The 25,869-nt window shown below is 47.8% G+C and overlaps 1 long non-coding RNA gene across 1 annotated transcript in view; it reads right to left on the bottom strand.

Moving 5' to 3' along the window:
* The window catches only part of LOC125330489, a 92,001-nt gene that overhangs the window by 33,819 nt on the left and 32,313 nt on the right, over window positions 1-25,869 (bottom strand). Inside the window, exons 3-4 of the long non-coding RNA XR_007205564.1 lie at window positions 5,347-5,527; window positions 4,794-4,913 (exon numbers count right to left, since the gene is read on the bottom strand). This is a non-coding gene — a long non-coding RNA (uncharacterized LOC125330489). The remainder of the gene's footprint in view (window positions 1-4,793; window positions 4,914-5,346; window positions 5,528-25,869) is intronic.

Below are 25,869 nucleotides of genomic sequence, written 5' to 3'. Positions count from 1 at the left end.
TTGCAACCCTGATCACATTGCAGGAGGCCAGGGACCAGGACTCCTCACCTGCCTTGGCACCAGCAGGACCCTTTCAGTCTGCTCCAAACAGACACACCTCTCTTCCCTTAAGTCTTGGTTCGACCTCTTACCCTCACCACAAAATACCAAGTCCTAAAAAAACCCAGAGGTACATCCCTAGAAAAGAATCACTAACATGATAAGAGATCAAGCAGTCAAGGTCTCAGCTGGATTCCTACCCTAGATGAGCAGCAGCATTTACAGAAATCTGTGACTGAGCATAACAACAAAAAGAAAAACAAATCCAGCAACTATAAAGTTGTTAAGTGGATAACTTAAGTTCAGCTTTCACACATTAAAATCAACAATGGCAATCATTTCTCTTTCCGCTGTAATTGTTGTAACAGAATTGACTCTAATCTTACAGAATAAAAAATACCCACCCCAGATTTCACTCCAGTCTGGAAGTGAGTCAGCTCTCAAACCTCAGTGAGAAAGAAAGGCACTTGCTAGGAAGGATGTGGGGAAATAGAGGGTTAGACTCACCAGACTCCTCTTGGGTCACGCTAAAATTACTACAATTTAAGTTAATGAATAGATTTCCTTTTGTTCCAGCCCAGCTTCACTCTGCAGTGTTACAGCCCTTATCCCAAGCTGGAAGCAAGAGCTATTCAGATAAAACAAAGCCCAGCTTCCCTTTAGCATTACCACCAAGACTTCTTCATAATAATATTTATAAAATAGCTATTAAGGTGGGAGGGGATAGTAAAACCATGTCAGTAAAAGGCACTCAGGTTATAAAATACCAGGCATTAAATCCGCCCTGCAACACAAAATCCCTTCCCACCCACGTGTTTGCTTGTTTCAAAGCATCTCTAAAGGCAGGGCTGCATCCTGCTTATTCTTTGGGATCTCTGGCTCATCCAGGCTGTGGAGTAAGCAAAGGGGTCCGTGAGGCTCTGCTGCTGCATCTCGACATCTCTTACAGTGCTGCTCCAGTGTCTGCTCAGACCCATTTGGCACTAATTGCAGGGGCCATTTGGGCCAGGGCACATCCACTTGGACTGTCCCCAGCTCCCAACAGAGCAGAGAGAGTCAACCAGGCACTGCTCTGAGCTCCCCAGGGCAAAGAGGGAGGCAGTCACAGAGGTCACAGCAGAACCACAGGCCACCAGGGCAATGGGCCTTGCTCCCTGGCAGGCTGGGTTTGGCACCATCAGTGCTTCTTCCAGGAAGCAAGAAAGCGTTTTTGTGCTGCTTTTGGCAAGAAGAGTTTTCCAAGGACAATCTCATGGGTAGCACTTCCCAGCAGACTGCAGCAGCAGAAGATAGTTCAACCTGGAAAGTACATCTGCCCTCTGATGCCTCCCAATCCTACATACCCACCTCCACCAAAAGGCAGGCTACCTGGCTGCTCCAGATCACTGGGAGGCATTAACCTCCTGGGGAGGTGTTAGCAGTCAGGGCAAGAAGCTAATAAGGTGGAGACTTCCCCCAAAAGGTTAATTTGCTGGAACTGAGCATCAGTGCCATCACCAGGACAGTGAGAGGGAATAAAAAGCACACAGCCAGCCAGCCAGCCATCTCACTGCCAGCCACTCAGGACCACCACACAAACATGAAGTGAAAGCACAAGACCAAGAGGTCAGGCTGCAGATCTGCCCATCCAGTGAGGCAGGACCACAGCAGCATCTCTGCCAGGAAAGTTTTCTGGGCATTTTTCAAGTCTGCAAGGTCCTGATAATCCCAAACCAAGAAGTATCATCTCATTGCAGAAACCTTATGCTGGTCTCCAGCATAATCTCAGCTCTGGAGTTGACCCAGCAAAGACTCATGATGGGAACACACGGAGTGGGGCTGCAAGGACCAGCAAGCCAAGGGCCTGGGAGGGAAGGCTACACCTACAGCCTGCACTAACATTCCCTGGCTTTTTCCAGCATCTTAAAGGTAAGGAGGGAGTGGGAAAGGGGATTTGAGAGAACAGAAAGAACCACTGTATTTATCCAGGCTGACACCTCGAAGAGCACCAGCCAGAGCATCTCATCTCTAACTCATGTGCCCACCAAGCATTGACACTAATAGGACAACAGCTGAGCAATTAAAAGGAGGAGCAACAAGGAGATATCAAGTCAAAAAGGCTCATGGACAAGAGACAGAAAGCCCTAATTTCTGCTTGTTTGCTTTGGTGAGTGAAATACTGTCAGGCACATACCATTCTCAGGAAAAACTACATTTCTGCCACAACCAATTAATGCCTCTTTCTTAGGAGACTGGAATCTTCCTGCCTTTTTGCTGCACCAGGTTTTTTCATGGACCTTATAGAAAGGGTGTCAGAATTTGGAGTGCACAGCATCCATCTGTACAGAGAAATGTCTGAGACAAGCCACTGTCCTGTGCTAACTCTCATTTAAAGACTGTTCACAAACTGTGGGAAACAATCATTTACAGCCCCTTTGCTAGGGATAGAGGCAGGGGGAAATACAGAGGAAAGCCTCTGAATCAGGAGGCAAACATCATCTCCCTGAGGTCTTATTTACACGCTTCCCCAGCAGAGTTAACAGGCAGGACACTGTGGTTGTACTGGTTTGGGGGCCCCAGCTATAATTACTTCAAAATCCCTGTGCATGGGAGTATTCACCTGTAGCTCTGAAAGTCCTGGGCAGCCCTGGGGCCTATGGCTGGTAAGAGGGCCGTGGGGGGAGCAGGGCTGCAGGTTTGGCCAGGTGTCTCTTCTAACACATCATTTAGATGGGCAATGGGAAAAAGCATGCAGCAAGCAAAAGCCCACTCCAGCCAGGCAGGACTAATGCCCCTTACATCCAGCCCAGAGCCTGTTAACCACCATTCTAACAAATCCCTCTGAGGTCTTGCAGGAAAATCACAGCTAAAAGCCACTGAGGACAAGGTCAGGAAGGAAACTCAAGGGCAGGGAGGAGGGGCAGCCAGTAAACATGGACAGACTGAAGAGCTGGACATCAAACCTGGTGTATGGCAGCAACTGAGAAGAAGAAAAGCAGGACTGGAGGCTATGTGTCCAGTCATTGCTTTCTCTAGATTAAAAAATGTAAATTCCCTGTGTACTGGTCTGCCTTGGAGATACCAAGAATAACAGGAGGCAATTAGGAGTAACGGAGTCACAATGATGGCAGCAACAGGCAAATGTCTTCGGGAAAAGAGCAGGTTTGGGTGAGAGGCACAAATCCCCCTCTTTTAAAGATTCATGGGAACAGGTGTCTGGTCCAGCTCCCAGTTTATTTCTCTGCCAGTTCAATGCTTCCTCTCAGGCAGTGGTCATACCAATTTAATCTGGGTTAATAGAATCACTTGCACACTCAAGGGAGACATTGCTGGGAAGCAGCACAGGCAGTGTGACCCATGGGCCTTGGAAAGCGATGGACACACATGGCTTTAGAGCCAGACGTGTGCTTTGCAGCTGGATCCCTAACAAGTGGATCACTGGAAAATACCTTCCAGTGATCCGCTGCCCTGCGCTCCACAAACACAGCCCATGATAGAGCAACACCACATGGACAGCCCATGGCAACACCCCCATTTCCACCCCAGCCACGAAGTTTAAACGGAGAAGAAACCCAAGATTTAGACAAGAGCAGCCACAGCAAGAGAAGGGAAATGCTAGGAAACATTGGACACCTGAAAAAAAAGTACTGGGGGAATGAAAACCCCCAGCAACCTGGAAAGCAGGCGTGAAGGAAATCTGAAAAGTAGGAGATACAGAAGCGCTGGTGAGAAGGAGATGGAGTTACATGGAGGCAACTGGGTTATAGGCAATCTTACATCAGTTTATGAAAATATCCCATTAATCTTCATAGCACAATCTTAATTGCAAAATCTTTCATCAGCCTTGTTATTTGTGCACCTGTCACTGGAGACAGTTGGAGTTGTTTTGTCGTCATTTCTCACACTAATTAGAGGGGCTTGGGGTGGTTTGAGGGGTGGGGTGGGGAGGGGAGGGGGGGGCTGTTGTTTTTTAAATTGTCCTCAAGCATGGCTCAGCTTCATGGTAACGCTGCCAATTAAGGTCCTGCCCTGTGCAGGGCTTGTAAGCCTGCTAGGCACGTTGCACAGGACTAGAGGGGTTGTTTTAATTAAATACCCCCAGACTAGTAGGGAAATATTTAGAGCAATTTAACAATCTGCTGCAGAGTTCTTAAGCCTCCAATATATCTGCTTAATGTTCTTTGGGCATTTGATAATATCCCTACCTTATCTAATTCTGTTTAAATTTAAAGAGATGCATCTAAGCTGGTGAAGTAGCGAGCGCTTATTAACGCACTGGTTATTAAAACATATTTGAGATGTCATCACCAGTGAGCAGTCCCAGCAGCAGGCAGGGGACTTGGAGCCTGCAGATATATTTCTTTCTTAACTGGGGCTGCCCAAGGACAAGACCCAGTGGTTTCCCCACAAGCTCTGCTGTCATTACACCAGTAGTTCCCAGCCTGCTTCCCCTGCCTGTGGAAGGGAAGGTGGTGGCCTTCCAGTGTAATTAGTCAGAGCTACTGGCTGCTTATTTTCAAGTCTATTTTCCAGGTCTGCAGTTACTGAGGCTGGGGCATTTTTAAAGAACTGGATATTTTGTTTTCTCAATTTAATTAAAGTTGTGTTTTCTTCTGCTCAGCCAGCTCTTCATAACTCAGTGGTCCACAGAAAATCGTTTGCTTGAGGACAGCCTACAAGGCCAGAAAGACTATTTTGCAAGGTTTCAGCCCAACTACGCTTACATAATCCATATGTTTGTAGTCTGGCTGCCCTGTATTTGGTAGTCTCCTTACCTCAATTGGATGCATCCATGCTTTCCTATCTCTCCTCTTTTGCCTCCAAATCAGGCAGCTTCAGCGCACTTCAGAGTGGTGCCACTCAAAACTCTGATTAGGGCAGGTCCCAAAATGCTGCTATCACGGACAAGAAGAGGTTGTTATAGAACACACAACTCTCCACTATACAAAGGGAGAGTCAAGCCAACAATTTAAGCTCCTGTGCAAAATGGCCTCCAGGCAAAACAAACAATTTTCAGGACATGAACAGCAAGTCACTCTTAAATCCCATGAAAATGAACAGCCCAGACTATTTCACAAGCACTAACCCACCCAATTTTAAAGTACCTTCAACTGCTGAGGCTGGAAATAACAGCTGTTTAAAGAGAGGGAAAAACTCCGCCAGACAATTTTAAACAAGAAAACGCATCTGGGAGAAATCTGCCTGCCCAACAAGACAGGTGTTCTGAAGAGCTAAGGCCATGATGCCTTGAAGGTTTAATGTCAGCATCTTCAGATGAGAGAGGTTCTCCATATATCTTGTTCAAGCAAGAGTATCTCAGCTTCTTACCTTAAAGGCTGATTTTCATCATAAGTCTGGTGCTCTGCTTTTGGCCACCGTGTTTTGAGACAGAAATGGACCATTTGGAGAGAGTGAGCCCAGAGGTGACACATCTGTCACACACATTGCAGAGGAGCACAGCCATCCTAGTTGGTCCTCACTGATCTGAGAGCAGCTTTCAAACAGCCCCCTAGAAACATGAAGGAAAATGTTTCCTCAGCCATAGCCACCACAGAACATAAACAACAGGCTAAAAATTGAGGCAAAGGAGAAAAGCAAACAAAAAACCCAACACACTTTATATGTTTGTTACATTATTCTTGTTAGAAGTCCTAGAAGAGGCTGAGTAACCTGTATCCCCAAGGGTCCTTAAAAACAGATTAGTACAGCAGTGACAGAGGTAGAGATGATCTTACCTTGGGGCAGGGAGAGAGATTCACACAACCTTGGCAAGGTCCTTCAGATGCTTGTGAAGCACCAGTGACACCAAGCTCTAGCCCATCCCCTCTTTTCCCCACTGCAAGGGTCTGGTTATGGCACCAGTCAGAGGAGTCTGTACACCAAAAAACAAGCTAAAACCAGGGACAGAGACTCCATAACCACAGTCCAGCAGAAGCAGCATTCTGGCCTGCCAGGCTTGTTGGTCTCGGGTGAACAAAGTGAACCCATCCCATATCCCCAGAACCCCAAAACCCCAGCCCTCTTCCATAGTCTCCGCTCCAGACTGGGATGACAGATGACAAGAGAGGACCAAACAGAGCAGATATTTTTATTGGTTTTTCCTTTGTTCCTCATCTCTCAGACACTGGTGTCATTTAGGATTTTTTGTGGAGGAGACACATCAGCACAGTGACGGATCCTGTCTGGTCCCATCAGCACCACGGCGGCATGTCCCCAGAGTAACACGAGAGAACTGCCATTCCTGCAGGGAAGGATGCTCAGCAGGAGGTGTCAGCCCGGGAAACAGAACAATTGTTTCTCTCCCATCAGTTCAGTGGCACTTGGAAACTTTCAGGATGGGGGGGGAAGGCCAAGTCTGAACCCAGAGGTGTGCCAAGGACTTGCTCTGAAGGCCATGGAGCAGACTTCACACCCCGGCATCGTCACCATCTCATTCCTGCCAAGGGAAAATGAGTAAGTGTACTTCAAGTGGCTGTTTCCTACAGGATGTGCCCTGCGGGGTAAGGAACGGAACTTCTGAGCCCTCCTCCCACTAGGTGACACTTCTCACTACACTCCCTCATCACCTGTGTGTGCAGAGCTGCTGTCACAAATCATGGGGTTACTTAGACTCTTAAAAAAAACCAAAAACATGCTTACAATGCTATTTCCTTAATTCTCAATAAAGGATCCTATTTGCTTCCTTCTCCATAAGTCACCTCTGGCTGAGCAGTGTGGGAGCAGGATGGAAGAGATGGCGTCAGTTAACACTCCAGTGCTTTGTAGCCAACACAGCCTTGGCTGTAGCAGATGTTCACATCCTTTATTCCATTAGAGGACTTCTGATTCTCCGTGGCCATGTGGAGAAAAGCCTGGTGGAGTCTGGCCATGCTGTTCTGCTGGCCGGGCAAACAGGGATCTGAGATGCAGAAAGGCTGAGCTATGCGCCAGACGCATGAACAAGCTGAAGAGCACCAGCTCTCCAGACACCCAGCCACCAGATCATCCCTGTTCCCCATCCTGAAGATCTTAGCTGGGGCTGCAGGTATAATTTTATACAGCACATGGGGAAAACTGCCTGTGAAAAATCATCTCTGCAATTGTCTTAGTGGGATAGGAGCAGGGTTCTGGGCTCTCTCCCAGTGCAACAAAGCAGGAAGCACCAGTTTTGAGTACACTTGTATTACGACGGCACATTCAGTCTCATCTCTGCAGCTTAGATCTACCCAGGCCTTGTCTTTTGCCAGCAGGAGATGCCACGACACAGCTCTTCAGCTGGTGGGATGCGCTTGGAGGAGCTGCTCGCAAACAGCAGGCTCAGAGGGATGAACCAGCAGAGGCATGCACAGAGCAAGTGATAATTTCCGTGCTGTGCAATTACAACTGGGAAGAAGTAAACCTCTGGTGCACAAACCTGCCAACAGTTTACTGCCGACAAGGAAACAAAACCGACAGTTGACACTGGAACAGCTACTGATACCCTGTAATCATCTTAAAAATAGACTCTTTGCAAACCTGCTTGTTAGTAGTGAGAACATACGCTCTTTTTAAGGGGGGGGGGGGGGGGGGGGGGGCGGAGAGGAGAGAAACCTCTCAGTATCGCCAAAGCAACATTTGCATTAGCCAGAGCACGTGTTTGGTGAAGCTGAGGCTGGAAGCTTCCCAGAACCTGGTCCCGTGCTGCTGGGTGACTACGGCACAGTGAGATCCTGTGTTGCTACAGCACATTTTGCACCATCAAGAATTCTTCATCCTCTGAGCCCAGCAGCCAGTGCTACACAGCTATTGCAGACCGCCACCTTATTCCATCTTACTGCACATATCTGCTCCCCAGGCTCCTGGTGCACAGCTTTTACTCATGGTGGGTCCTCCCCATGGCTCCTTGTAACCACAGACCCGAGGACCCCAGCTGCTTTACCCCTGACCAAGGTGGACAGAGGAACACCAGAGCCAAGGGCTCTGGAGTCTTGTTCCAGCCTGGAGCATTGTCCATCATGCAGAGCTGCATGACAGCACAACCCTGACCCAGGGAAAGTGCCACAAGTAAGGTGTTCCCATAAAAGATAGCACAGCTCAGGACTAATCCAGAGTCCACCAAAATAGGGACTGGAACCACAATCTGGTCTATTCTAAGTTGGTTTAGTTTCTTGATTCCAGCTTGATTTTGTTGAATCTCTTAGAAGACAGAGCATCCACCCAGATAGACAGGCCTGGTTTTCTTCCTAACACATTCAGCACAAAATTCCCTCACCCACAAGTTTCTGTCCCCTCTGTGCTCAGCACATCAGCACTATACAAGAGAGAGGGACACGTTCCCTCATAAGTGGATTTCATTTTGGTATGAGCCATTTAGAGATTATATCCACTTCAATTTGGGCAGGGATCCAAGGTTAACCTCCCTGCTCTTGTTAACAGAGTTTTTCTTGCAAAAGCCCATCAGCTCAGTTTTACATCTTATTTGGGACAGTCAGGGCAATGTTCCACTGGGCACCAGGATGAGGGGAGAGGAAAGGCAGATCTTGGGGAGCTCTGTGACTGCTAGAGCTGAGAGCAGTTTCCCAGGATTCCTGGACACACATCCCTGGTCTCCTCTGTCTGCCACTCATGACTACAGACATTGCAGACTGTTATTGTACAGCCCTAAGGTCACCTTGGAGACTTTTTGGTGTCTCCATGTGGGCAGGAAGGAAAATCTTTGCCAAACAGGTACAACACACAGCATGAGGGTGGCACCCTCCATCCAGGATCACAGCAGCACACAAAGACACTTGATTGTTTAAAATTCACATTTATGCAAAACATGGTTTCTCAGTTCCTGGAAGTCACATCCATTTCTAGGGGGATGCTACTCTTTCAGGGTCAGGTCAGCCAATGTACACTTTCCTGCCTTGCAATCCCCTTGGGAAGACTGCAGGCTGTGCCTGCACACAACAGTGTGCCCAAGCAGCAACTGCAGAGTCAATCCTGAGGACCGCCCTAACACAAAAACTATTTCAGAAATTTCAGCATTTCAGGCACAGCAGGCTCAAGAGTTCATCTGAAAGTTATGGACTATGGAAAGCTGGTCTTCAACAGTCTGGCTTCTCCAGCCACTTTGCAATATTCCAAAAAGGAGAATGGGACCACGGTCCGGGTAAAAAGGAGCAGTCTTGGCTGCAAGAGCTGCCAGTCTGGAGAGGATCTGGTAGCACACCAGCAGCCACCTTGCCATGGGGAGACTCTTTCCTGCATAACCGCAGCACCTGAGCAGGAAGGAAGCTCCTTCACCCAGGGCAAGGGTCCTAACAGCTTCCACCGAGATGCTCTCAGATCAGCTCCCAACAGTCAATACCTCCAGCATGAATTATTAATCCATATGTCATTCGCCCTTGGAAACTGATACATCCACACCACACAGGAAGAAAGCTTTTAGCAATACGCCCGTGTCAGCAAGCCTGGGGTGAGCTTGCCAGGCACTTCCTCACACCTCCCTGACGAGCTGCTGGGAGCCAGCAGGAGGCACCCATGGTGGTGTTCCCGCTGCCATCTCCAGCATGGAGCTGTGCTGGCCCCGCCACTCCCAGATCCAGCTCCGTGCGCGGCTGTGTGAGCCCAGCACATCCACCTGTCACGCGAGCCACTCGCTTGGAAAATTATTCTGCCAGAGCATCACCGAGGACACCTTGCCAAGTAAAATATCAAACAACATCAGCCGGTGTTTACTTGCTCCAGTGCAGATACTACACATTTATTATTTACACTTTGCAGCATATTTTTGGAGTTATGTCAGTAAGACTGAGGGTTATCAAGTGATCTGTTTGCAGTCTGTCAAAAGCTGCCATGATTCCAGGGAATTTCAGGACAGGGATTTACCTTTTCACATTGGCCTAATCCACAACACAAGATGGGAAATGTTGGGATTTGCAGAACCTCAAACTGAGTTTGTGTCCCTTGCCTTCTCTGCTTCCTGCACAAAGGTTCTCCAATGGGAACCAGTCCCGGGGGGAAAAAAAGGCTTCTGAAATAATGTAACAACAAAGTGTAGATCTTCTCCCTCAGTCCCAAGCATTTGAAGAGATGGTTGGGTGGATTTTTATAGACTGTTCCAACTGCACTGAAAACAAGACAGAAGTGGGAAAGAAAGGCCAAGCTGAACATGTCCTAATCCCTGGTCATGCTTGGAGATGGATGAATCAAAGTTGGTGCATTGGGTACCAGGTTTAACTGAGGAGATCCTGTTTACTACTCATTTGTGGTGATCAAAAAGAAGATGCAAATATTTCCCAGGTAGCACCTCTAGCTTTGCTCTTCTCCTGAGTACAGGAGTTGTTCATGTGATGCTGCTAGCTGCATCAAGGTGGGCCAGAGCCATCCTGGCATCATGGCTGCCCATCTCTCCCTGAGCTGGAGGTCAGCTCTCCCACACAGCACCCCAACAGAAGGATGCAGCACATCCAGCCTGGAGAAACTTGGGAAAGACCAGCTGGGGACTCCCTACACACAGGGAACACAGATGGGTCTGGAGAGTGTGTCATGGCTGCCCCACCTGCAGATGTCACCTCGTGTCCTAGCCAGTATTTTCTCCCATCTTTTCTGCTGTCTTTTGCCAGAGGCGGGGAAAACAATGAGCATTACCAACTCAGCCATGGCATAAGCTCATTATCTCCCTTCCTAAGAGTTTCTTAACAGTAAATTTAGAAGTATCTTCCACAGAACCTGAACATATTTTAAATGTCTTCTTTTGAACTGCTTCTTGAAATGAAATTTTACACTAGAGCTAGAGGAAACAACTTCAGAGGAGCCCACTGGAAGGCATACACTCTGGTAACACAGACCACCCACTATTTTCCTTTTCCAAACCTGGATGCGATGGACCATTGAGTGCCAAAGAACAGTGATTATCATGAGGAGCTTAAGAGATTGTTCAAGGGCTTAGTATAATAGCCAGACTCCAGGTGGCAAGGCATGTATCACACCTGCAGCAGCAGCTCTCTGATATAGAAAGATCAGAATCACAGAATATCCTGAGTTGGAAGGGACCCAACGAGGATCATCAAGTCCAACTCTTAGCCCTGCCAGGACAGCCCCAAGAATCCCACCCTGTGCCTGAGAGCACTGTCCAAATGCTTCTTGAGTTCTAGCAGCCTTGGAGCTGTGACCCTGGGGATCCTGCTCCAGGGCCCAGTCACCCTCTAGGTGAAAAAGCTTTTTCTAATGTCCAACCTAAACCAAGCCATTCTCACACTTTTGATTACCAGAAGTGCCTCCATAGTTCTGGCTGAGAGATCAAAGCATCCAGACACACATCCACACAAAGCCACCAGGTATTTTAGCAGCTGCGATCTGCTGCAACTCCCATTTCCACCATGGGAAATACTTAAGATTTGGTTTCTGAAAAGCCCTTTTTTCATCACTTCTTGAGCTGGGCTGGTTCTAGAATTCAGCCCAGCTCTGCAGTTCAGCAGCAGAGATCTGAATTCTTGGCCTAGTAATGAGTGCCAAGGCAGTTGTTTTCATCTTATTCAGTCAACAGGAACACGGAAATCAATTTTTCCCAATCTCAGTTATGGCTAGAAATCCATTCCTTTTAGGCCAGCTACAAGATTAATCTACTGAATGGTTTGCAGGCGTTTTGCTGACATACTAACATCTGAAGAATACATTATGCTTCCCCCCTCCTAGTATAGCATTAGTGCCTTTTTTTTTTCCCGTAAACATCTTTGTTCGGGAATCCATGAGACAGGATGTGGAAATGCATGTCTGCCTTGCAAACAAGCCTCACGTCTGCAAAGTTTCTGCACTTAAATTGTCGGAGCTTGGTGACTTCAGGAAAAGAGCACAGACGCCTTGTGCTGCACAAGATGTACCAGCAACACAAAGCATGAGCTGACCTGCCTCTTCACAGCCAATGCTGAACAAAGGAGCAGCAAATATAAATGAAATAAATTATATATATTCCAATTTCAGTGGAAGCCTTGACTTAAAGACCTGCCACTCTAACAATTAGTCTCCTCTATTGGCTCCACAGCATCAGGACATGCGTGTAAAAAGCTGTCTCACAGCTACCACTGCAGCAGTCTCATGCAATTCTGTCACCCCAAAAAGGGGGTTCTTGGCCACAGTTTGTTCTCTTCTCATAGAAAAAGGAGAATCTCATCTCTTCTGGTCCTTACTTGGGGCTCCAGAAAGTTTCTTGCCCTGTTCTCAGCAGGATTGCAAGACACTCTGCAAACTTTCTGTAAGAGTGTGTTACAATTAGTGACATTGCTGAATTTTAATTTTTCCACCTGTTTTACAGACATGGAAATAGAAGCAAGCTTCCTTATTTCATCATCTTCCTAAAAGCACTGTACTTTCAACACTAGAACTTTTCCAATTCCCAAGGAGTTGTTTCCCACCCAAACCTGGGATACACCACTCTCTGTTCCAATATCTGCACTTGCCCATAAAGATCTAAATTTCCACTTTTCCAATATCACAGCTTTTCCACACCCAGACTCCAAATATCAGGATTGTTTGTAGAACATTCCACATGTGATGTATTTCAGGCCAAAGGCTAAGATTTGTTTTAAAATGTTCTTCACAAAATTTGATCTGGGCAGCAATATCATAATGGTTTTGGAAGAACAGAGAAGGATAAAGCAATTATATCCCACACAGCAGGACAGCAGAAAGTGAGTGCATCCATCTCACCACAGCTGTCCTTTCTTCCTGCAGCAACCTGGGTCCAACAGAGTGTACAGGTCTATTTCCCACTGCTGGGGAGGGCAGTACAGGTATTTCTGAGTCAGAAAATACTCCCTGTTCTATAATGTGTTCATCCGGCCAGAAGGAATATATCTAGTTGTGAAGATATTATAGCCCTGCTTGCTTACCCACAAAAAGACCCAATGCTCCAGGGCCACAGGGAGGGAGCAGAGCTGCTCCAGATCTGTCCCCACACCTGGACACCCCAGTGATGCAGGCAGCAGTGGAAACCTCAGCATGTTTACAGGACAGCACTTAAAATGCCATAGATACAACCGAGAAAAGATAGCAGAACAACAGCACCAACCACTCAACAGCCATTCCTCTTAGCAACTGATCCATGCTTCAAAATATTCTGTGTACACAGACTTAATGTCTAAATAGTACTACATTCACCTGGAGCATCACATTGTCCACTAAGATCTACTCTAAAGAGCTTTCAAGCTGCCCATGAAATATGGTGACCTTCTTCCCCCAGCTGATCTTTCCCCTCTGTTTCTGTATAATTCACCTGCTGGGCCGGGGCTAAAACAATACGTTGAAGCTAGGAGCAAGTCTCCAAAAACAGATTTATCTCAACAGAGATAAATCTCTGCACTTGCAGCAGTGTATTTACTCAGGTGCCCTCTGCATGGTCTCCAGCTGCCACCAGCAAGACATGGTCAACAGGTGAGTCCCTCCAAACAGCATGAAATAGGTTGGTTCTGACTATTTCCTGCAAGATTTTGTTGCCTGTACCAGGATGTGGTCACCAGTCACAAGCATGAAGGCCTCTGCACCATTCTGGGAAGCAATCCCTGTTGTAGGGAGAGCATTGTGCAACACACCCATGCTGTGTGCTGCCTGGAGGGGAGCAGGTGCTGAAGGGCTCCTTTGTGTTACCACACAGCACCACTAGAGAGCTTCCATCACGTTCTCTCATCTTGCCAGGACATCCAAGACAGATCCATAGTAACTGAATAATCAATTAATCCTCCTGTAGAGCCCCATTTACATAATGAAAACGCAGCCTCCCAATATACCACTATTTTTCAGTTGTCTAGACCAATATATCTGTCCTGTAGTTGGAGGGGGGAAGCCTAACACAGCTTCCATTATGGGTGGCAGAGTTCCAGCTGACATCACGTGGTGGCAATAAAACTTCTATTGATTTCATGTAAGCATTTAACCCTAGCAGAGCACATATTCCTTCAACAGCCCACAGCGGACTCTGGGTCCAGCAACCCAGACTGAATTACAGTTGCACCTCACATGGAGCCTGGGGAATCTCTCCTCTTTCTCTCCAGCTCCCCAGGAAGCCATAGAGAGGCAGAGAGCAGACAGGCTTCACTGCACATCCTGAAAAGTGGCAACAAGTTTGGATTTCTCAGTTCGGTACCTGCAGCTTATCTCAGACCACAGAGGAAGGTCCCACCCTACAGCTCTCAATGAGAAACAAATCAGCTGTAATTCTAGATCCAGCTCGTTTAGCAAACGAGGACCTGGGGTTGAGGTCTGTCCTCAAAAGTCTGCTCCCAGACTGAAGACTGGGACAAGTGGTGCTGAATAATCCCCTTTCCCCACTTCACACATTACTGGCAAAGCACAAGTAGCCAGTGGAGGCTTTAGAGCTGAATTAAAGCCCTTACACTTCCTTCAGCTTTCACCAGCAAATAGGATATGAAGAGCAAACAACCAGTATCTCACAACAGGGCCCACTTGCTGGTCCTGGCTCCTAGTCAAACACGACTGGCTGCAGAGGGGCCAAGAGCAGAGGAGGCTGAGGTTCAGCTGCAGCCCCTGGTCCTGCCACAGACTTCTGCAGGTCAACAGGCAAAGCATTTTGCACTTAACTCCAAACCTACAAAGTTAGTGCAAGACTCTTCATTAATCTCAGACCAGATGGAAAGAGAACAAAATGTCTGGCCAGCACTGCCAACAGCACTGCTGGGCCACTGCACATAAAGAGACAAAGCTGTGTCAAACCTTCTCCTGGGCAACACAGTCCTGCCCATGAGAAGTCCTGCATGAGAAGCCTTGAACCAGCATGCAAGGCTCCCATCACATCAGAAATAGCACTGTATTCCTGCATTTCCATAAGAGCATGGTTTAAGGGAACATGTTCTGCCCTCCTCTGCTTGCTACAGGTTGTCTCTCCAGCCTTTGGAAGTCCAGGCAAACTCATGCATCTGGCCTGAGGGTTCACATTGTTCTTTATGAATGACACAGCCACCTAACACAGCCTCAGGGACTTCTGGCCATTCCCATGACCAGGCGCACACACGAATCAGCTGCACCAGCACCAGGATCTCTGGTTCTCCTGATCGTCCAAACAGAGCCTACATGGTGCTTTCATGAAACAAACTGAACACATCTCTGCTCTGGCCCAAGTGAGCTCTAGGCCTGTTTCTTCTCTTTGTCCTTTGAGGAGCCCTGCCCCACTTGACTTTCACCATCCCTCCTGCTCTTCAAAATGTGAATTCCAATTTTTGCTGTAAAAGGTCCCTCCAGTTGCTCTCTGAGCTCCCAGGGGGGATCAAAGTCTTAATTAGATTTCCAGGGCTAACTCCCTGTATCCTCAGCACAGAGGAGACCACTAGGAACCATATCACTAGGAACAGCACTAAGAAAAAAGCAGGAATTCCCTGCTTCCAGGGCATCCCAAAGCATCAACTATGAAGAGAGCCCTGGGCTACTGTGATCTTATTCTACTCACACAGGAGCACTAAGGCCTGGAGTTTTTCATTTGTCAGGGGCACAGCACTGCCCAAGGATGACAGTGAGCAAGTCAGTTAGCCTTGGCAGCCCTGTGTGTCCCAGGCACAAGATTTGGTACAGACTCCAAAGCCTGGGATGCCAATATCTTCCTAGACAGCAGCGATGCTTCCCTGTACTTCTGTCAATGCTTTCCCTGCTTTGCCCCTCACACCCTACATCCCTGGGGACCTTGGCAAGCACAAAGGCAGCTCCTCCTTCACACGTCTCAGAGCGGCTGCCTCACACAACAACTTTCTCCACAGGTCTGGAGCTCTGGAGAACAGCCTACATCTGGTGTGACGCCATGTTCGGAGTCATCTCCGCTCCAAAAGGACAGCCTGAGCCAAGCTCATGTTATCAGCACCAAGAGCATGTTCCCCACTTCCTAAACATTGCATCAGAGCACGCGGCATCAGGAGAGTTTGGGAATGCGCCGAGGCTGCCTCTGCATATGTGTGTTAGAGGACACGCACGCATACCGTCTGGAAGCTCCAAGGAAGGCCATCTGCCTTTCATCGCCAACTGGTGACGGTCGGAGATTCTCCCTCCCTGTCACTGTGGCTACTGCACGCTGAGCTGTGCCCTGCTCCACAGCGTGCTCCAGAGCCATCTTCTGGCCGAATGGATAACAGTCCTGGAGAACAGCAAGAATGGAAAATAAATAAAAAACCCCTTAACGAACCCGAACATCACCCTCCAAATCCCGGCCCTTTGATTTACAGACGCCTTGCCCTCCATATCAAGTTTCAGCATCACTCCAAACAGAGGCACTACCCTGCTCCCAGTTCCTAACCATGGCCCCAAATCCAGTACAGGGCTGGGATTGTACTCTTGGAGACAGTTTTACCTGTGGTGCCGCCTGCCTTGCCACCCTGGTTCCAGTGCTGGCATGCCTGGTGTTCCTCTGTTCACCCCAGCTTCCACCGAGGTGTCCCCCAGTCACCAACAGGCAGATGGACACAGGAAACGTGGCAGGCACAAGCAAAGTAAAATACTGAGACAGAAGCAGAACTCCTGCACTCAGGCACAGAAAGGTTGGCACTCTCCTTACCCCATCACTTCCCCCCTTTGTGTCCCACTTGCAATTGGCTCATGGGCAGCAGAAACCCACCCTGCTCTCCCCAGCTTAAAATATTCTGTTTCAGCCTCTTCTGCATCTGTCTACACCAGGGTTCTTCCTGCTCTACAGAAGGTCCATGCCATTCCTTTACCAAGCTCAAGTCACACTGGGACAGCCAGGAGCTGCTAGAAGGACAGAGAGGACCACACACCTGGTCCTTGGTCCAGCAATACAGAACAGGAAATTTTTCTCCCAGTCCATAGCACGGCCAGAACCTGCTATTTGATTAGGCTTGTTTTCCAGCAAGGCTGTACAAAACATCCAGGCAACTGAGCTGCCTCAGGGAGAGCAAGATGCAGTTCACGTGGCCAAGTGTCCTCCCCCAGCACTGCCAAAGGCAGGTAAAAGTGCTCCTCCCAGGACCTTTCACTCTGTTGACAGAAAATGCCCTTCACAGTTGATGCAGCTTTGCACAACGAAGGGTGCATTACCCAGCTCTGTAGACAGAGACCAATTAAAGCACAGATTCAAACTCTAAGCCAAGGTTGCACTGTCAAAGACAGCTGATAAAACATCAGATTGAACCTTATAAAAAGATTTTCCCTCTGTAAAGGTGTTAACATCAGTTAAAGGAAGGGTTACAGCAATTTACAGTGATCTCTAACCTGGGTTTCTTTCCTCTCAACCTTCTTGCTTGCTGCCATTTCCAGCTCATCTAGCATAAAAAAGAATATCCCCAACATGAGACGGAACTGAGGTGGCAACCAGACTCAAGAGGTCTGGTGAGAGGAGACCAGAACAGCTACAACCCCACAGGAGGGAAACCCAGAGGCAGCCAGCAGTGCACCCACCAGGTACCCTTCAAACAGGTAAAAAAGCACCAGGAGAGAGCAGTGCAGTCAAGAATGACACTGCAGTCCTTAGGATGTAAAATCCCTTCCCATGTTGCAGCATGTTGACCTGACAACATGCCATCAGAATTTTAAATTATGTATCCGAGCACTCTTCTCCCTGTCAGTGAGTGTTTGAACCTGAAGCAGAGCCGGCAGCAGCGAGGAGCAGACAGGAGAGGTAATTACCCACAGCCTCCTCCAAGAGCTGACAGAAAGCAGGCCCCGTGCTGGAGATCCTGGCCTCATTATAGGCTCTCCTGGAGGCTGCAGCTGCTCCTCTCTACGGTCAGACGTGAGTCACAGCATTTGGGAGGAGAGAGGAATGCTCCCACAGGCTCCCCCAGGGTCCTTAATGGCCACGCGGTCCATCAGCCATAGCACAACCACAGCCACGCCAGTGTTTGAAGCCAGAGCCCTGGTGCTGCACTCAAGCTTCAGCAGCTGAGCAAAAACCAGACGTGAAGCTGGCTTGTTCATCACTGTGGCATTTCTAATTAGGGAAGGGGCTTTTTCCTGACTCAATGTGTGCTTTAGAGCTAACATAAGTGATGGAGCAAACTCTCACTCCTTCCCTCTTTCTCATTGATGGCAGCAAGACAAACACTGTGGGATTCCACAGTATCAATTTCTGCAGCAGTGGAAAAGACATTTTGCTCCAAGAGAGCTGCCACTCCAGAAAATCCAGGGTCTCCATGCTTCTCAAACATTGCCTACACGGAGCAGGGTCTCCCTGTGGTCCACAAATCCCCATCCCATGGCAAGGAAGGCGATTTGCAACAGCACAGTCCAGCAAAGGATAAGACAACTTCACTGGGGTCTCTTCCATGTGCTTCTCTAATGGCTTCTCCTGGCAGTGACCCTTGCTGACCTGACAGTCTCAGGGGACAAGAAAGTAATTCTAGCTCCATTCTCCCAAGCTGCTGCTGCCCATCTTCCCAGCCATGTGTGCACAGGGAGTTTGGGGAACCCACATGATGGATTGCTGTCCAAGGGGCACTGAGCCTCTCCATTTGATGGAGAGACTGCTGGCTTGACATGAACTGCAGACCCAGACAGCAAAAGGTGACCTCTTCCAGACCCCTCAGCCCCTTCTTAGGAAAGGCTTGGCCCAGGAAAGCAAATATCCAGAACAGAAAGGGAGGGGAGAGAAATACATCAATGACCACGTGCTGCATGGGTGTGAAAAAAGCCCTGTGCCCATCTACTCCAGGGGAAGGGACAAAAAGCATGTGAAGCCCCTTGAACATCAAAACAGAGGTACAGTGGTGATGGAGAACTTGCAATACCTGATTTCCTTCAGTGCTACCTGCCCTCCTGGCTGGTGGCCCAGGCTGAGCCACGACGGAGTAACCGATGGGGGACACAGCACACCTCTCTCAGTGAAGTGATGCTGCACAGCTGTGACAGGTCTAGTGCTTCCCATGAAGCCAGGAATTACTATCTTTACCTCTAAAAGGTCCACTATTAACCAGCAGCTTCCTTTGGGAAAATATAGGGCTTACAAAACCAAAACCTGAAGCATCGGTTGTTGTCTCCCTAGCACAGCAAGCAAACCTGGGCTCACAGTGCTGACACTGCCTGTCCTTGGATCCTGGGAGTCCAGGGCAGAGGAAAGATGTGTCAGGCTGTTCCCTCCCCACTCCCAAGGAAAAAGACAGGAGGGAAATGTGTATGAATCAAAAGGGTAATGTTGGCACATTATAGGCAGCAAGTTTAATGACACCTAATCATAATGCTACAGAATTTTGGAAGGCATATAAACCCTTGGGCTTCCAATGACCTTTGAAAGACAGAGAAGAACAGGAATAAGTCCCCCCTGCAGCTGCCTGCTCTACAGTTTCCTCCACCTTCTACTAAACCACACAGGGCTGGAGCCATCACAAACACCAGACTGAATCAAATGGATCTTGGTGCAACTCCCGCCATGCCTTCACACCTAAACAATTAACATGGCAAATAATTTCCTTCCTGACAGGCCTTTACTCAGTTGAGAGCCATTTTCTGCCACCTCTCCTCTTCCCAGTTCTTTACCTCAGCCTTTTTTCCAGTACAAGCCAAATTCTTTTGGCAGCTTGGGACCTGAGCTCCAGGTACAGTGTTGTGCACAGTAACAGATTTCCCACTGAGCTCAAGGGAGTAGGCTCAGACTCCAGATGCCTCCAACAAAGCCTCATATTTCTCTCCACCACATGTCCCATGAGGATCTGTTAACACAGGCAGCTCCTGTGCCATCCTGGTTGGGGCTGTGCTTGAGGAGCCTTAAAATGGAGCATAAACTCCCACCTCGCCCTAAAGGGATCGGTGGGAAATTTCACACAGGGTTACTTTTAATGCTTTAAATATTCTGTGAGGTTTGTGTTCAATTTCTCATCATAAAGTTTTAATGGGAACTCCTTGAAATTGCCAGCTCTTCTGATGCGTCTTCAGACAGAAACTGTCTGTCTCTGCAAAACTTGGTGAGGTGCATCCTGGTTATATTTATCTGGGGTGCTGTCTAACAGTTTTTAGTTTAAAAAAGAAAGCACATCAGATATGCAAGGTTTAGCAACATTTTTAACAAGGATGTGTCAACATTCGTCCCACACTTGCAAGCCTGATAGCCTAAATCCTTGGTGGAGGATTATATATATTTGAAAAAGGTGATTTTATTGTTGTCTCCTGCAATGGGAGACAGGGAGTTGAGGACATCCAGGCTCAGCTCTGCACTGCCACAGGCTAAAACCCACTCCCCTACAGATCACTCAGCTCTCTGCCATAAAACTCTTGGAAACACCAGGGAACAAAAAACTTTGTGGAAAAAGCTCACTGCTATGCTCCCTAATAAGCTCCCAAAAGTGAATCCATGTCTTCTCCCCTGACACCAAGGTGTTGCCAGCATGAGCAGAGCTGTGAGAGGAGAATTTCTAAGAAGCAGTGGGCAGCTTTTCTTAGCACATTCTTACTGTTCAGGGCTGGATCTGCACACAAAATTTAGTCCTAAACAATCAGGGTCTTCAGATAAAAGCAGAGACAAGGAAAAGAATTTTAAGAATTGGAAAAAGGAAAAAAAAAGGAAATGGAAAATGGAGGAGGGGGAATAACTAGAAACCAACCTATCAGCTCACCATAAGTGTCAAGTGTGCAGATCATGCAAAAAAAAATTTACTTATCGAATGAATTTTGTAAAATAGAAACAGAAGCGATGATTCCTGCTCTGAGAGGGGATTTCTGAGCCCTTGCACATTATTCTCTGGATTTGACCCTGCTTCTCACATGCTATAGGACAGTACATCTGCTCTACTCACTCAGCCTGCACAGGATCTCTCTTCCAGCAGCCTCTGCCCCCAGGGAACAGCCACAGCTCCCAGCAGAGACCACTGAGCTACAGAAATGAAAGAGTCACAGAATCACAGCATGGCCTGGCTAGGAAGGGACCTCAGAGATAATCTAATTACCTAGATGGACAGGAACACCTTCCACTAGACCAGGTTGCTCAGAGCAACCCATCAGAGCACCCATCCATCCAGCATGGCCTTAAACACTTCCAGGGATGAGGCAAGAACAGTCTCCACAGTTCTTCCTTGGGCAGGAACATCACAAGGGCACAGCTGGACTGCAGCATCACTTCTCATCTTGCCCCTACCAGCACAGCGGTAGCCTCAGCTAGGGAGGGGGATTTTCTGGTCTCTATCTACCCACTGACCCTGCTCAGTGTTGATTCCCCCCAAATTAAGTAGTCTTTAGCTGCCTGGGCAGCAGATTGGGGTGCACTTCATCCTTCATCCTTGGACAACTCCCAGTCCAGGCAGTGGGGGCTGCCTTCCCAGAGCAGAGCTGCATTTCTCCTGCTTCTTCCCTCTTTTCACCACAAACACTTCATGCAAATCCAATCTCTCTTTGGCTGGCTCCTGCTGTGCTGCAGAGGGTTGGGGAAGGGGAGGAGAGGGGAAGAGGTGGAAAGGAGGGGGGAAGAGGATGGAGCCTTGCTCGCTATCAGCTGCTCAGAAGAGCAGAGCAGAGACAAGATTGATGATGCTCTCTGGATATAAGATCTCCTCCTTGTGAAAAGCTGCTTATGAGGCCTGATAGACTTGTCATCTCTTAATAAACATCGCTGATATGTCGGTGAGGAGAAAGCAGGAGTGAGGGGAGGACACACAGAAAGGCTGCTGACAATTTACTTAGAACACTGCTCCCCTCTCACCTTGGCCTCTACTTGCAATTCCCTCTTCCCAGAGGGAACATTCCCAGTCCAGCCTCACCAGTACCTGCCATCCCACCAGAGCCCAGGAACAGGCTGGACCCAGCACCTGGGCATTTCCAGTGAAACAATTCCTTTCCCTGTAAGGCCTTGGTATACACATGGTCCTAAACCATGAAGCCATAAGGATTTTCAAACAACTTCCACAGTAGTTACAGGAGCAGATCCCAGTGGGACAGAGTGCAAGGGAGGCATTTCATCAGCACCTTGCAGAGTTCAAAGCTGTTTCATTGCTGTTGTGCTCCTTTTCTGAACTGCTCTCCAAATGTAAGTGGCCCAGCTCTTGCTCACATGGCTGTAAATCAGAGGGACTTGCCTGCACTCAGGAAACACACCCCTTGCTTTTATTTAACTTCTGTCAAGCAGCAAGGAAAATTTTAATGCCTCAAGTAGGCATCTGTCCTACCCTGTTCCAACAATGACAGTCACAGGTAGCAAGTGTGGTGTTATCACCAGGAGCTTGTTGGAATACAAAAAACCCACATAAGGCATGCAGGTTTTGTGTGACTACAGCCACATTTCCCCTGCATATCTGGCTCAGTTTGTATTTAATCAAGCTATGCATGGTTAAAAATCCTCCAGAGCATTAGCAGGTGCTTAGTGGTGCTGTGTAAGGGCAGAGCTAAGGAATAACTTGCTGTAAGCACCGCTAACATAAGTGTTCATGGCTCCCTGTGGGGCTGAGAATGGCTGCAAACCAGCTTATCTGCCCCAGGCTTGCAGATGCCCAGAGAGGTTCCTACAGAGACCCCATCAGAAGCAGCCTGGCTAGAAGGCAGGTCCTGAGCATGTCACAGCTCTTCCCTTGCCAGGCTCAGACCTGTCCACAGCTACAGGGATGGTTCAGCAGAGCAGGAGGACAATGGGCTCCTCTGCATGTTTGGGCCAGCACAGCTCCCAAGGAGGAGCGGCAGCTCCCTTCCTGCAGCCAGGCAGGCTGCTGCTGGGAATGCCTTTGGTCCCTCCAAGGTTTCTACTACTCACTCTCCTCCCTAAAGCCTGCCCCAGCACACTGAAGCTTCACAGTATGCTTCATCCCACACTATTTCTCTGTAAAACAGCACCATGCAGTGATTTTCCCTGTCTTACACAAATTCCTTCATCACTTTATTATCGTGGAATAGTTTGGGTTGGAAGGGACCCAGAAAGGCCACCTAGTCCATCCTCCCTTCAATGAACAGGGACGTCCTCAGCTTGCTCAGAGCCTGTCCAGCCGGACCTTGAACTCTTCCAGGGATGGGGCAGCCTGTGCCAGTGTTTTATTCTGGACAGCCTGTGCCAGTGTTTTATCACCCTCCTTGTAAAAAAAATTCTTCTCAAACAACTTCTGAGATAAACTCATTGAGCTACAAGGACTCTCTATATCTGCAGCACCAATACTAATATAGTTAGCTAGTTAAGTCCTTTCAGGGCTTGGATTAATTTTTGTTCAAAACTCAGTATATTTCTCACCATGGAATCTGTGTTTGCAGAAACCCAAAACCAGTTGCATTTCTTCCCAAAAACTTAATTTAGGACCAGATTTCCAAGGGCTGAATTCATCATCTGTAAACATCCATGCTAAATGAGCACAGGAATGACTACCGGGCAGAAGAAACAAATATATTTCTCCCTGTTTTGCACATGACCTTTCTACCATATCTCCCAGGAGAGAGATGTCAGGCCTCCCTCCTCCCCAGAATTAGAGACCCACAAGGAATGAGTTTCTCAAGGCTGGAGCCCACAGCTCAGATTAGACCAGGACAGTCTCAATTTGATTAAAAAGGAAAACAACCCCCTCTCCAAAAGGTCAAAGTGCAGCCCTGGCATTTCCTGCTCTCAGCAGCCCATAACAAACCATTGTCTCCAGCGTCACCTTCTCAATCAAAAGGGCACTTCAGCACTTAAAACCCTCCTCCTCTGCCGCCCAAAGAAAATCAGAGGGATTTTTTGCAACATCCAGTTCCCAGGTCGGCATTCAGACATTGGAGTGGGATCACTCCAGGGACCTGGAGTGTCCCTGCCTGCCTGCAGGAACATCAGGTCACGCTCAGCTCATCTGACTGCAGGTTCCCCACCTTACAAGACAATTCTTGGACAGCCAACACACCATACCCACCTATAAATACACATTGTGACTCTCTAGATCATATTTTAATTTAAAAAAAGCTTATTTTGCAGCTACTGCATGTACACAGACATCTCTTACTTGCCTGGCACCTCAGCCCAGATCCATGAAATAGCAGTTCCACAGCACTTTCAATTAGATAAAATTTCAGGTGCCTAATGCAACATTCCTAAATCCTCCTTATTTCGTTGTCTTAAATTATTTCAGGAGCTTTTTTTTACCCAGCTTCAGTGGCTGGTGGCAGGTGAACACATGAGAATCATAATAATTGTGATAAAGGATAATTATAAGTTTCTAAACTCTGTGGCTATGAAATCCTGGAAACCAGCAACAAATGGAAGGTCTCCAGCTGAATTTTCCTTAAATTTCACTCCCCCACATAGCCCCCAGTGGCCCCTCTCCTCAACTTAGGACACGGAGCTCAGCTGGAGTTTCAGATTCATTTACAGATGCTTGCTTCATTGGGATTTTTCACTGCACTGGAAAAGTGATGTTTAATTCAAAATCCCTGCAAAATCACATACATTTTGTAGTCTTTCCTGCTATTTCCTCTCCAAAAAAATAACACTGAAAATAGAGGGTAAGAGGTTTTCACAAACACAGAAGGAAAAAAAGGTTTGCTGAGGCTATAGACAATAAAGAGCCAATTAACTACCTCATCCAAGAAACTGAATTGCTGGCCATTAAAAAAAGATAGCATCAATCTAAACTCTGCCACCATGATTAAAAACTTAAGGTACACTATATACATTTTCTGCTCAGCACTTAACCTAATGGTTATAATGAGGATATCTAAGTGACTGAGGATATTGTTTGGTCAGAGGGTCACCACAGAGCCAGACAGATAGAGCATAACTAAAAAATACGAGGGTATTTTCACATCACACTGTACAAGTTGTCTTCAAATACAAATAGAGGCACGGAAGGAAAAAAATTGCTACACCATTTAGAAATTCATCACATTCATATACATTTAAATAAACAACAAAAATACAATGAGGAAAAACAGGATTCATGAATGATTAAGAGATTGAGGGTAGTATAAAATTTGGTATTTGGGAAGACTACTTAAAAAAAAAGTATACCTGAATAGAAGCTAGAAAAAGAACCCACAAAGGGGAGGAGGCATTATTCACACTGGGGGGAAGGAAGGAAGGAAGGAAGGAAGGAAGGAAGGAAGGGAGGAAGGGAGGAAGGGAGGAAGGGAGGAAGGGAGGAAGGGAGGAAGGGAGGAAGGGAGGAAGGGAGGAAGGGAGGAAGGGAGGAAGGGAGGAAGGGAGGGAGGGAGGGAGGGAGGGAGGGAGGGAGGGAGGGAGGAAGGGAGGGAGGAAGGAAGGAAGGGAGGGAGGGAGGGAGGGAGGGAGGGGAGGAAGGATTTGGAGGAAGGATTTGGAGGAAAAGAGAGTCTTGGAGGTCTACAGACAGCTGGGGGGATGTATTTCTCCAGCACAACCCTACTTGAACAGCAAAACTCTCAGAAATACAGGATTGGAGCCCTTTGAAAGCTGCCTCCAGCTCACAGCAGCAAAGATTAAAACCCCAGCAGTTCCCATCCATAACTCTCCCCGTTTGGCAGGGGCATCACAGCACTGCAAACACAGAGACAAACGGAAGGTGTCAGTTTAGTAATTTCCCAGCTCTGCAGTGAGCGGCACGGAAAATATGTGAACCTCTATTTCATCCTCTACATCATATCCATACTCAGATCTCCAGCAAGAGAGAAATCAAGCATTTCTTCCCTGTGAGGGTGGTGAGGCAGTGGCACTGGGTGCCCAGAAAAGCTGTGGGTGCCCCATCCCCAGGAGTGTCCAAGGCCAGGTTGGACAGGGCTTGGAGCAGCCTGGGATAGTGGAAGGTGTCCCTGCCCATGGCAGGGGGGTGGAACAAGATAATATTTAAGTTCCCTTCCAGCCCAAACCATTCTATGATTCTATGAACTAAGCTGTTCTAGTTTTTGAAAGACAGGGATAGGAATGTAATGCAAGGAGCATTTTAGAATACATGTTGAAATACCAAGTGGAGGGTGGAACAAAGCTAATGAACTCAAAAGAAGACATCTGAACAAGTAGTTCATTACCCAGATTCCAGCATGCTCAAAAATCATAGATCA

Source organism: Corvus hawaiiensis, chromosome 9, assembly GCF_020740725.1.
Source record: "Corvus hawaiiensis isolate bCorHaw1 chromosome 9, bCorHaw1.pri.cur, whole genome shotgun sequence".
NCBI lineage: Eukaryota > Metazoa > Chordata > Aves > Passeriformes > Corvidae > Corvus > Corvus hawaiiensis.
This window is presented reverse-complemented; position numbering and strand designations above follow the sequence as displayed.